The sequence below is a fragment of the Sus scrofa genome, chromosome 16 (assembly GCF_054392235.1).
Source record: "Sus scrofa isolate SSC_HxYL_T2T_F1_AM1 chromosome 16, Sscrofa_HxYL_maternal_Yorkshire_Landrace_v2.0, whole genome shotgun sequence".
Lineage (NCBI taxonomy): Eukaryota > Metazoa > Chordata > Mammalia > Artiodactyla > Suidae > Sus > Sus scrofa.
The window spans coordinates 62,394,629-62,407,424 of record NC_139398.1 but is presented as its reverse complement, the minus strand read 5'-3'; the positions used below and the strand labels follow the sequence as shown (position 1 = coordinate 62,407,424).

The window sequence follows — 12,796 nt, the reverse complement described above, 5'->3', positions numbered from 1 at the left end:
CCAGCGTGCGTGCACGCGCGCGCACACCCCCCCCACCCCCCTCAAACACGCCCCTTCCCTCACCCCCACAAGGGGCAGTGACGGAGAGCTCTGTGATGGTGCCGCACGGGTAGGCCCCGTGAGGCCCCGGTGGCTGAAGGCCTCCCTCCTCGACAGAGTCAAGAGACCCACTCGCAGACATTTCCCCGCGCTGTACCGGCGGCTCCCCTGGCCCATCCATTCCACACAGCGCAGGTGGCATCCACAGAGCAGCCCAGAGGCCCATCCCCATCCATCCCAGGGCAGCCCCTTTCCCCCACCCCCACCCCCACCCCCACCCGCCAAGCCCAAGTGTGTGCTCCTTGCCCACCATCCCCCCCCACACACACGCCCCCCCCCCCCCGCAACACGCCCCTTCCCTCACCCCCACAAGGGGCAGTGACGGAGAGCTCTGTGATGGTGCCGCACGGGTAGGCCCCGTGAGGCCCCGGTGGCTGAAGGCCTCCCTCCTCGACAGAGTCTCAGCCAAGCAGCCCTACACGGGCCGGCCCACACAAAGACCGAAGCCGGCCTCCAAACAGCTCCATTTCACCGGGACCAAACTTTCCCGGAAGCAGACCCGGGCACCCCTCTGTCTGTCGCCGCACTACTCACCAGAGCCAAGATCTGGAAGCCACCTAAAGGTCCACTGACAGGTGAGTGCACTTCGCAGACCCGGGGACATCTATGCGATGGCATCGCACACAGCCAGGAAAAAGCGGCAGAACGAGTGCCATCTGCCGCCGCGGGGCTGGAACGAGAGACCCTCAGGCTAAGCGAAGGAAGCCAGAAAGGAAAAAGACAAGTGCCCTAGGACATCACCTGTTGGTGGACTCTAAACGACGCAACGGATGGCGCTATCTAAACACCCACCCGCAGACACCAGAAACCGAGGGTGGGCAAGGAGCACACACTTGGGCTTGGCGGGTGGGGGTGGGGGTGGGGGTGGGGGGTGGGGGGAAAGGGGCTGCCCTGGGATGGATGGGGATGGGCCTCTGGGCTGCTCTGTGGATGCCACCTGCGCTGTGTGGAATGGATGGGCCACGGGAGCCGCCGGTACAGCGCGGGGAAATGTCTGCGAGTGGGTCCCTTGGCGGACCAAGACCCCTGGAGGAAACATTGGACATCAGCTCGACTTTAATCGTAAGAATCGACCTCCGACTCAAAGCAGACGAAGCCACTGCATTGCTGACCGCAGGAGGATTGAGGACACACGCCCAGCGCCCTCAGCTGCGGGCTCCAAACCCGAGTCAGTTCCCTGTGCAGAAAGAGGCTATCCTCCCAGGCTTCAAGTCAGCGCCAGCGACCTGACGGGGCCGTCTCGGGCATGGGGTGCCACCGTCCGCCCCCCCCCCCCCCAGCCCGCCAGCCTTTGCAAACAACGAAACCCAAACGATCCTCCCCGCGGGTTTTTCCAAGCTCTGGTTCAGGTGATCCCGAGGCAGCCTTTGTTTGTTTGTTTGTTTGTTTGTTTGTTTGTTTGCTTGTTTGTTTGCTTGTTTGTGGATCTGGGCTGCTGGGGCCAATGGGGGTCTTGGGTGGGCTTCAAGGACCTGTCGGGCCACGAGGGATGTGCGGGTGTGGTGTGGGTGGAGAGCACAGGTGGGCAGCAGGCCCTGCGGGGGAGCGGGCCTGGCGGGGAGGGCAGGAGGCTCGGACCGGCCCGTGAGGGACGCGGCGGCGGCGGCGGCGGCGGCGGCGGGGGGCGCTGCGGTGGCGGCGCTTAGGGCAGGTGGCGGCCGCTGTGGGTCGGTGGCTTGAGGCAAGAGAGAGCATTGCGAGGTGCGAGAGTGTGGGTGAGGGTTGCGGGGGGCGCGTGGGAGCGCGTGTGTGAGTGGGGGTGCGGGGCGCGGGGGGTCGGGGGCGCGGGGCGCGGGAGGTGGGCTCGGGAGAGGCAGGCGAAGGCAGCGGGCGAGCCGGGGCAAAAGGCGAGGCGAAAGGGCCCGGGGCGGGCCGGGGAGGCGAGCGGGAGCGCAAAACAAGTGGCCGCACCTGCGGCATATGGAAGTTCCCAGGCCAGGGGTCGAGCCACAGCCACTGTAGAAGCAACGCCGAGTAGTTATGTTGTGAGCCACACGGGAAGTCCGAGTTCTCGGCTGCCGAGAGGCGCTCAAATGGAGCCGGGCGGCTGACGTCACGGGCGTCGGCGCGGGAGGGGGGGGGGGGGAAATGGGGGAGCGAGCGCCACCTGGTGGGCTGCCGGGGGATGGGAGCGCCGCGCGTTGCTGGAGGGGAGGGGAGTGTGTGGGGGGGTGTCCCAGCGGTCGGGGGTGCGGGGGGTGCAGGGGGTGGGGTGGGGGTGTGTGTCCCGGGGGTCGGGGGGGGGAGTGTGTGTGTGTGTGTGTGTGTGTGTGTGTGTGTGTGTGTGTGTGTGTGTGGTGGGGGGGCGTGTCCCGGGGGTCCGGGCTGGCGCTCGGGGGCTTCGGGACAGTGTGGAGCGGTGTGGGGACAGTGCCTCAGGGCCGCACGCTGGGATCGCCCCGCCCTGCCCTGGGGCCTGGCCGGCCTGGCCCTTGGCCTCCGCGGCTCCCCGGCTCCCGGGCCTCCCCTTCCGCCCCTGTGCAGGGGCACTCGTGTCCTGGAGGGACGGCGACCACCGGCTGCCCTGCCTGCCCAGTCCTCGGCCGTACTCAGCCCACGGCGGGCTCCTGGAGAGCCCTGGGCCGGGCCCCCCTCGGTGGTGCCAGGGAGGAAAACGGGGGCTGGGCTGCAGGGGCATTGGCCAGAGGCTGGCGACCAGAACCACGGGGGCGTGGGGGTGGGGGGTGGTGAGGGGGTGGGGTGGGGGTTGGTGGGGGGGTGAGGGGTGCGGGGGGTGGGGTGGGGGGTGGAGTGGGGTGGAGTAGGGGGGGCGGCGCGGGGTGGGGTGCGGTGGGATGGGGTTGGGGGGGGACTTCACGGCATGGGGGGTGGGGGGCGGGCCCGGTGGCTGTCTGGGGCGGGAGAGCCGGGGCCCCGAGCACAGCAAGGAGCCGCACCGCCAGCCCAATGGACCCGGTCCCCTGCCGCCCACCCGGGGTCTAGAGGGAGGGTCAGGCCGGGCCCGAAGCCTGCTGGACGCTGCTCTCTCTGTCCGCCGCTGGACGCCCAGGACGGTCCCCCTCGCGGGCCATGCCATCACAGCAGCCCCCCGCCGAGGAGCGCCCCAGGCTCGCGAGAAGGAGCGCCCGGGGGAAGCCGAGGCGCTCCAAGCAGGATGAGGCTACCGGGGGCCGGCTGAGGCCAGGGAGGGCCCGGTTCCCGCCGTTCCCTGGGCTGCTGGCAGGGGCTCCTGGGCGCAAGCCCACCCAAGGCCTTGGAGGAAGTCCCAGGGGCAGCCGAGGGGAGGGTGCGGAGGCAGGCAGGGGCCGGCTCCCTCCACCCCCACCGGGCCTCCCAGGCCCAGGCAGGCACCGGCCTCTCGGGTCCTCAGAGCCATGGGGGGCCACGGAGGACAGGACGCAGGGAGAGCAGCACCCCACCCCCGCGGAGAAGGACCTCGCCTCGGGGGGCCCTGCGGCCAGGGCCCCGGGCCCAGGGCGGGTGGGCTGTGTGAGCGGCAGGCCCCACCAGCTGGCCCTCCCTGCCTCCGTCTGGGATCAGACGACCAGTGTCCACGGGGCAGTGACGGAGAGCTTCGGCGGCCAGAGGGTGACAGGCCTGAGCCCCAAGCACGCGAACGCAGGAGAGGCAAGACCCGGCCGGCTCTGTCCCTGCCCCCCAAGGCCGCCTTGGACCTGGCGGCGGCGGCGGCCGGACACGAGCCGGGTGGTCTCCTGGGGCAAGACAGACCTTCTCAGGCTGAGGGCCCAAGCAAGGCCCAGCACCAGCCGCCTCCGCGTCAGGAAGGACGGAGCGGAGGAAGGCAGGCCCACCGCCTGCCTGGCGGGCACCGAAGGCTTCGCTGGGGTTTCCCGGACACAGGAAGGGAGGGACGCGGGTCCGGGGAGGGCCAGGGGTTCGGAGCCCACAGCTGAGGTCCCGCCCGCAGAGAGCCGCCGGGAGGCCCAAGGGCTGCGAGGGTGGGCCTGGGAGGCGGCCGGAGGAGTCGGCCCAGGCGGAAACAGGCTCTGGGCAGAGGTCGTGCCTGCAAGCCATGCTTCTCGTGGCACGTGGACCCTGCCAGCCTCCCACCCGCCTTGCCCTTGGATCCCTGTGGGCCGCCAGTGCCCTTGGGCACTGGGGGATCCGCGTGGCCCGGCACGTGGCCTCAAGGCCGTTCACAGAGAGGGGTCGCTGGGCCGCTGGGCCGGGGCTGGTGTGCGTGTGTGTGTGCGCGCGGGCGTGTGTCTGTGCGTGTGTGTCCGTGTGTGCGTGCGTGTGTGTGAAGTTCTGGGGCAACCCTGCGTCGGACAAGCCCTCTCTGCACCATTTGCCCACCGGCCTCGGCTCATCTCCTGTCTCTGTCTCGGTCTCTCGGTCAGCTTCTCGCCGTCTGTCCAAGGGCAAGCCGGGTGGGGGTGGGGGTGGGGGTGGGGGGTGGAGAGGGTGGTACGCAAGAGACAAGGAACCCACTGGAGAAGAAAGATGATCTCGGGCCGTGGTGGAGACGACGTCTGAGGGAGGGACCAGGGACCCCTATGGGTGGCTCGCAGGAGGGGCCCCTGGGTGGAGAACTGAAAGGCGAGCGGGTTGTGGCTCTGCCCAGCGCGGTCACCCACCAGGCAGCCTCTCTTGTCACCCTGCTGGTCCTCACGTCAGCATCCATGCGTGCTGATCTCTAGCGGAGGGCTGGCCAGGCCCCGGGACACCCACGCCCGCCAGCGTGCGTGCACGCGCGCGCACACCCCCCCCACCCCCCTCAAACACGCCCCTTCCCTCACCCCCACAAGGGGCAGTGACGGAGAGCTCTGTGATGGTGCCGCACGGGTAGGCCCCGTGAGGCCCCGGTGGCTGAAGGCCTCCCTCCTCGACAGAGTCAAGAGACCCACTCGCAGACATTTCCCCGCGCTGTACCGGCGGCTCCCCTGGCCCATCCATTCCACACAGCGCAGGTGGCATCCACAGAGCAGCCCAGAGGCCCATCCCCATCCATCCCAGGGCAGCCCCTTTCCCCCACCCCCACCCCCACCCCCACCCGCCAAGCCCAAGTGTGTGCTCCTTGCCCACCATCCCCCCCCCACACACACGCCCCCCCCCCCCCGCAACACGCCCCTTCCCTCACCCCCACAAGGGGCAGTGACGGAGAGCTCTGTGATGGTGCCGCACGGGTAGGCCCCGTGAGGCCCCGGTGGCTGAAGGCCTCCCTCCTCGACAGAGTCTCAGCCAAGCAGCCCTACACGGGCCGGCCCACACAAAGACCGAAGCCGGCCTCCAAACAGCTCCATTTCACCGGGACCAAACTTTCCCGGAAGCAGACCCGGGCACCCCTCTGTCTGTCGCCGCACTACTCACCAGAGCCAAGATCTGGAAGCCACCTAAAGGTCCACTGACAGGTGAGTGCACTTCGCAGACCCGGGGACATCTATGCGATGGCATCGCACACAGCCAGGAAAAAGCGGCAGAACGAGTGCCATCTGCCGCCGCGGGGCTGGAACGAGAGACCCTCAGGCTAAGCGAAGGAAGCCAGAAAGGAAAAAGACAAGTGCCCTAGGACATCACCTGTTGGTGGACTCTAAACGACGCAACGGATGGCGCTATCTAAACACCCACCCGCAGACACCAGAAACCGAGGGTGGGCAAGGAGCACACACTTGGGCTTGGCGGGTGGGGGTGGGGGTGGGGGTGGGGGTGGGGGAAAGGGGCTGCCCTGGGATGGATGGGGATGGGCCTCTGGGCTGCTCTGTGGATGCCACCTGCGCTGTGTGGAATGGATGGGCCACGGGAGCCGCCGGTACAGCGCGGGGAAATGTCTGCGAGTGGGTCCCTTGGCGGACCAAGACCCCTGGAGGACACATTGGACATCAGCTCGACTTTAATCGTAAGAATCGACCTCCGACTCAAAGCAGACGAAGCCACTGCATTGCTGACCGCAGGAGGATTGAGGACACACGCCCAGCGCCCTCAGCTGCGGGCTCCAAACCCGAGTCAGTTCCCTGTGCAGAAAGAGGCTATCCTCCCAGGCTTCAAGTCAGCGCCAGCGACCTGACGGGGCCGTCTCGGGCATGGGGTGCCACCGTCCGCCCCCCCCCCCCCCCAGCCCGCCAGCCTTTGCAAACAACGAAACCCAAACGATCCTCCCCGCGGGTTTTTCCAAGCTCTGGTTCAGGTGATCCCGAGGCAGCCTTTGTTTGTTTGTTTGTTTGTTTGTTTGTTTGTTTGCTTGTTTGTTTGCTTGTTTGTGGATCTGGGCTGCTGGGGCCAATGGGGGTCTTGGGTGGGCTTCAAGGACCTGTCGGGCCACGAGGGATGTGCGGGTGTGGTGTGGGTGGAGAGCACAGGTGGGCAGCAGGCCCTGCGGGGGAGCGGGCCTGGCGGGGAGGGCAGGAGGCTCGGACCGGCCCGTGAGGGACGCGGCGGCGGCGGCGGCGGCGGCGGCGGGGGGCGCTGCGGTGGCGGCGCTTAGGGCAGGTGGCGGCCGCTGTGGGTCGGTGGCTTGAGGCAAGAGAGAGCATTGCGAGGTGCGAGAGTGTGGGTGAGGGTTGCGGGGGGCGCGTGGGAGCGCGTGTGTGAGTGGGGGTGCGGGGCGCGGGGGGTCGGGGGCGCGGGGCGCGGGAGGTGGGCTCGGGAGAGGCAGGCGAAGGCAGCGGGCGAGCCGGGGCAAAAGGCGAGGCGAAAGGGCCCGGGGCGGGCCGGGGAGGCGAGCGGGAGCGCAAAACAAGTGGCCGCACCTGCGGCATATGGAAGTTCCCAGGCCAGGGGTCGAGCCACAGCCACTGTAGAAGCAACGCCGAGTAGTTATGTTGTGAGCCACACGGGAAGTCCGAGTTCTCGGCTGCCGAGAGGCGCTCAAATGGAGCCGGGCGGCTGACGTCACGGGCGTCGGCGCGGGAGGGGGGGGGGGGGGGGGGAAATGGGGGAGCGAGCGCCACCTGGTGGGCTGCCGGGGGATGGGAGCGCCGCGCGTTGCTGGAGGGGAGGGGAGTGTGTGGGGGGGTGTCCCAGCGGTCGGGGGTGCGGGGGGTGCAGGGGGTGGGGTGGGGGTGTGTGTCCCGGGGGTCGGGGGGGGAGTGTGTGTGTGTGTGTGTGTGTGTGTGTGTGTGTGTGTGTGTGTGTGTGGTGGGGGGGCGTGTCCCGGGGGTCCGGGCTGGCGCTCGGGGGCTTCGGGACAGTGTGGAGCGGTGTGGGGACAGTGCCTCAGGGCCGCACGCTGGGATCGCCCCGCCCTGCCCTGGGGCCTGGCCGGCCTGGCCCTTGGCCTCCGCGGCTCCCCGGCTCCCGGGCCTCCCCTTCCGCCCCTGTGCAGGGGCACTCGTGTCCTGGAGGGACGGCGACCACCGGCTGCCCTGCCTGCCCAGTCCTCGGCCGTACTCAGCCCACGGCGGGCTCCTGGAGAGCCCTGGGCCGGGCCCCCCTCGGTGGTGCCAGGGAGGAAAACGGGGGCTGGGCTGCAGGGGCATTGGCCAGAGGCTGGCGACCAGAACCACGGGGGCGTGGGGGTGGGGGGTGGTGAGGGGGTGGGGTGGGGGTTGGTGGGGGGGTGAGGGGTGCGGGGGGTGGGGTGGGGGGTGGAGTGGGGTGGAGTAGGGGGGGCGGCGCGGGGTGGGGTGCGGTGGGATGGGGTTGGGGGGGGACTTCACGGCATGGGGGGTGGGGGGCGGGCCCGGTGGCTGTCTGGGGCGGGAGAGCCGGGGCCCCGAGCACAGCAAGGAGCCGCACCGCCAGCCCAATGGACCCGGTCCCCTGCCGCCCACCCGGGGTCTAGAGGGAGGGTCAGGCCGGGCCCGAAGCCTGCTGGACGCTGCTCTCTCTGTCCGCCGCTGGACGGTCCCCCTCGCGGGCCATGCCATCACAGCAGCCCCCCGCCGAGGAGCGCCCCAGGCTCGCGAGAAGGAGCGCCCCGGGGGAAGCCGAGGCGCTCCAAGCAGGATGAGGCTACCGGGGGCCGGCTGAGGCCAGGGAGGGCCCGGTTCCCGCCGTTCCCTGGGCTGCTGGCAGGGGCTCCTGGGCGCAAGCCCACCCAAGGCCTTGGAGGAAGTCCCAGGGGCAGCCGAGGGGAGGGTGCGGAGGCAGGCAGGGGCCGGCTCCCTCCACCCCCACCGGGCCTCCCAGGCCCAGGCAGGCACCGGCCTCTCGGGTCCTCAGAGCCATGGGGGGCCACGGAGGACAGGACGCAGGGAGAGCAGCACCCCACCCCCGCGGAGAAGGACCTCGCCTCGGGGGGCCCTGCGGCCAGGGCCCCGGGTCCAGGGCGGGTGGGCTGTGTGAGCGGCAGGCCCCACCAGCTGGCCCTCCCTGCCTCCGTCTGGGATCAGACGACCAGTGTCCACGGGGCAGTGACGGAGAGCTTCGGCGGCCAGAGGGTGACAGGCCTGAGCCCCAAGCACGCGAACGCAGGAGAGGCAAGACCCGGCCGGCTCTGTCCCTGCCCCCCAAGGCCGCCTTGGACCTGGCGGCGGCGGCGGCCGGACACGAGCCGGGTGGTCTCCTGGGGCAAGACAGACCTTCTCAGGCTGAGGGCCCAAGCAAGGCCCAGCACCAGCCGCCTCCGCGTCAGGAAGGACGGAGCGGAGGAAGGCAGGCCCACCGCCTGCCTGGCGGGCACCGAAGGCTTCGCTGGGGTTTCCCGGACACAGGAAGGGAGGGACGCGGGTCCGGGGAGGGCCAGGGGTTCGGAGCCCACAGCTGAGGTCCCGCCCGCAGAGAGCCGCCGGGAGGCCCAAGGGCTGCGAGGGTGGGCCTGGGAGGCGGCCGGAGGAGTCGGCCCAGGCGGAAACAGGCTCTGGGCAGAGGTCGTGCCTGCAAGCCATGCTTCTCGTGGCACGTGGACCCTGCCAGCCTCCCACCCGCCTTGCCCTTGGATCCCTGTGGGCCGCCAGTGCCCTTGGGCACTGGGGGATCCGCGTGGCCCGGCACGTGGCCTCAAGGCCGTTCACAGAGAGGGGTCGCTGGGCCGCTGGGCCGGGGCTGGTGTGCGTGTGTGTGTGCGCGCGGGCGTGTGTCTGTGCGTGTGTGTCCGTGTGTGCGTGCGTGTGTGTGAAGTTCTGGGGCAACCCTGCGTCGGACAAGCCCTCTCTGCACCATTTGCCCACCGGCCTCGGCTCATCTCCTGTCTCTGTCTCGGTCTCTCGGTCAGCTTCTCGCCGTCTGTCCAAGGGCAAGCCGGGTGGGGGTGGGGGTGGGGGTGGGGGGTGGAGAGGGTGGTACGCAAGAGACAAGGAACCCACTGGAGAAGAAAGATGATCTCGGGCCGTGGTGGAGACGACGTCTGAGGGAGGGACCAGGGACCCCTATGGGTGGCTCGCAGGAGGGGCCCCTGGGTGGAGAACTGAAAGGCGAGCGGGTTGTGGCTCTGCCCAGCGCGGTCACCCACCAGGCAGCCTCTCTTGTCACCCTGCTGGTCCTCACGTCAGCATCCATGCGTGCTGATCTCTAGCGGAGGGCTGGCCAGGCCCCGGGACACCCACGCCCGCCAGCGTGCGTGCACGCGCGCGCACACCCCCCCCACCCCCCTCAAACACGCCCCTTCCCTCACCCCCACAAGGGGCAGTGACGGAGAGCTCTGTGATGGTGCCGCACGGGTAGGCCCCGTGAGGCCCCGGTGGCTGAAGGCCTCCCTCCTCGACAGAGTCAAGAGACCCACTCGCAGACATTTCCCCGCGCTGTACCGGCGGCTCCCCTGGCCCATCCATTCCACACAGCGCAGGTGGCATCCACAGAGCAGCCCAGAGGCCCATCCCCATCCATCCCAGGGCAGCCCCTTTCCCCCACCCCCACCCCCACCCCCACCCGCCAAGCCCAAGTGTGTGCTCCTTGCCCACCATCCCCCCCCACACACACGCCCCCCCCCCCCCCCCCGCAACACGCCCCTTCCCTCACCCCCACAAGGGGCAGTGACGGAGAGCTCTGTGATGGTGCCGCACGGGTAGGCCCCGTGAGGCCCCGGTGGCTGAAGGCCTCCCTCCTCGACAGAGTCTCAGCCAAGCAGCCCTACACGGGCCGGCCCACACAAAGACCGAAGCCGGCCTCCAAACAGCTCCATTTCACCGGGACCAAACTTTCCCGGAAGCAGACCCGGGCACCCCTCTGTCTGTCGCCGCACTACTCACCAGAGCCAAGATCTGGAAGCCACCTAAAGGTCCACTGACAGGTGAGTGCACTTCGCAGACCCGGGGACATCTATGCGATGGCATCGCACACAGCCAGGAAAAAGCGGCAGAACGAGTGCCATCTGCCGCCGCGGGGCTGGAACGAGAGACCCTCAGGCTAAGCGAAGGAAGCCAGAAAGGAAAAAGACAAGTGCCCTAGGACATCACCTGTTGGTGGACTCTAAACGACGCAACGGATGGCGCTATCTAAACACCCACCCGCAGACACCAGAAACCGAGGGTGGGCAAGGAGCACACACTTGGGCTTGGCGGGTGGGGGTGGGGGTGGGGGTGGGGGTGGGGGAAAGGGGCTGCCCTGGGATGGATGGGGATGGGCCTCTGGGCTGCTCTGTGGATGCCACCTGCGCTGTGTGGAATGGATGGGCCACGGGAGCCGCCGGTACAGCGCGGGGAAATGTCTGCGAGTGGGTCCCTTGGCGGACCAAGACCCCTGGAGGAAACATTGGACATCAGCTCGACTTTAATCGTAAGAATCGACCTCCGACTCAAAGCAGACGAAGCCACTGCATTGCTGACCGCAGGAGGATTGAGGACACACGCCCAGCGCCCTCAGCTGCGGGCTCCAAACCCGAGTCAGTTCCCTGTGCAGAAAGAGGCTATCCTCCCAGGCTTCAAGTCAGCGCCAGCGACCTGACGGGGCCGTCTCGGGCATGGGGTGCCACCGTCCGCCCCCCCCCCCCCAGCCCGCCAGCCTTTGCAAACAACGAAACCCAAACGATCCTCCCCGCGGGTTTTTCCAAGCTCTGGTTCAGGTGATCCCGAGGCAGCCTTTGTTTGTTTGTTTGTTTGTTTGTTTGTTTGTTTGCTTGTTTGTTTGCTTGTTTGTGGATCTGGGCTGCTGGGGCCAATGGGGGTCTTGGGTGGGCTTCAAGGACCTGTCGGGCCACGAGGGATGTGCGGGTGTGGTGTGGGTGGAGAGCACAGGTGGGCAGCAGGCCCTGCGGGGGAGCGGGCCTGGCGGGGAGGGCAGGAGGCTCGGACCGGCCCGTGAGGGACGCGGCGGCGGCGGCGGCGGCGGCGGCGGGGGGCGCTGCGGTGGCGGCGCTTAGGGCAGGTGGCGGCCGCTGTGGGTCGGTGGCTTGAGGCAAGAGAGAGCATTGCGAGGTGCGAGAGTGTGGGTGAGGGTTGCGGGGGGCGCGTGGGAGCGCGTGTGTGAGTGGGGGTGCGGGGCGCGGGGGGTCGGGGGCGCGGGGCGCGGGAGGTGGGCTCGGGAGAGGCAGGCGAAGGCAGCGGGCGAGCCGGGGCAAAAGGCGAGGCGAAAGGGCCCGGGGCGGGCCGGGGAGGCGAGCGGGAGCGCAAAACAAGTGGCCGCACCTGCGGCATATGGAAGTTCCCAGGCCAGGGGTCGAGCCACAGCCACTGTAGAAGCAACGCCGAGTAGTTATGTTGTGAGCCACACGGGAAGTCCGAGTTCTCGGCTGCCGAGAGGCGCTCAAATGGAGCCGGGCGGCTGACGTCACGGGCGTCGGCGCGGGAGGGGGGGGGGGAAATGGGGGAGCGAGCGCCACCTGGTGGGCTGCCGGGGGATGGGAGCGCCGCGCGTTGCTGGAGGGGAGGGGAGTGTGTGGGGGGGTGTCCCAGCGGTCGGGGGTGCGGGGGGTGCAGGGGGTGGGGTGGGGGTGTGTGTCCCGGGGGTCGGGGGGGGAGTGTGTGTGTGTGTGTGTGTGTGTGTGTGTGTGTGTGTGTGTGTGTGTGGTGGGGGGGCGTGTCCCGGGGGTCCGGGCTGGCGCTCGGGGGCTTCGGGACAGTGTGGAGCGGTGTGGGGACAGTGCCTCAGGGCCGCACGCTGGGATCGCCCCGCCCTGCCCTGGGGCCTGGCCGGCCTGGCCCTTGGCCTCCGCGGCTCCCCGGCTCCCGGGCCTCCCCTTCCGCCCCTGTGCAGGGGCACTCGTGTCCTGGAGGGACGGCGACCACCGGCTGCCCTGCCTGCCCAGTCCTCGGCCGTACTCAGCCCACGGCGGGCTCCTGGAGAGCCCTGGGCCGGGCCCCCCTCGGTGGTGCCAGGGAGGAAAACGGGGGCTGGGCTGCAGGGGCATTGGCCAGAGGCTGGCGACCAGAACCACGGGGGCGTGGGGGTGGGGGGTGGTGAGGGGGTGGGGTGGGGGTTGGTGGGGGGGTGAGGGGTGCGGGGGGTGGGGTGGGGGGTGGAGTGGGGTGGAGTAGGGGGGGCGGCGCGGGGTGGGGTGCGGTGGGATGGGGTTGGGGGGGGACTTCACGGCATGGGGGGTGGGGGGCGGGCCCGGTGGCTGTCTGGGGCGGGAGAGCCGGGGCCCCGAGCACAGCAAGGAGCCGCACCGCCAGCCCAATGGACCCGGTCCCCTGCCGCCCACCCGGGGTCTAGAGGGAGGGTCAGGCCGGGCCCGAAGCCTGCTGGACGCTGCTCTCTCTGTCCGCCGCTGGACGGTCCCCCTCGCGGGCCATGCCATCACAGCAGCCCCCCGCCGAGGAGCGCCCCAGGCTCGCGAGAAGGAGCGCCCCGGGGGAAGCCGAGGCGCTCCAAGCAGGATGAGGCTACCGGGGGCCGGCTGAGGCCAGGGAGGGCCCGGTTCCCGCCGTTCCCTGGGCTGCTGGCAGGGGCTCCTGGGCGCAAG

The 12,796-nt window shown here is 69.9% G+C and overlaps 1 long non-coding RNA gene across 1 annotated transcript in view; it reads right to left on the bottom strand.

Annotated features, from left to right (window-relative positions):
• The window catches only part of LOC102164640 (uncharacterized), a 182,203-nt gene that overhangs the window by 132,681 nt on the left and 36,726 nt on the right, over positions 1–12,796 (bottom strand). The window contains exons 10-12 of the long non-coding RNA XR_014831535.1: positions 10,146–10,281; positions 5,392–5,527; positions 634–769 (exon numbers count right to left, since the gene is read on the bottom strand). This is a non-coding gene — a long non-coding RNA (uncharacterized LOC102164640). The remainder of the gene's footprint in view (positions 1–633; positions 770–5,391; positions 5,528–10,145; positions 10,282–12,796) is intronic.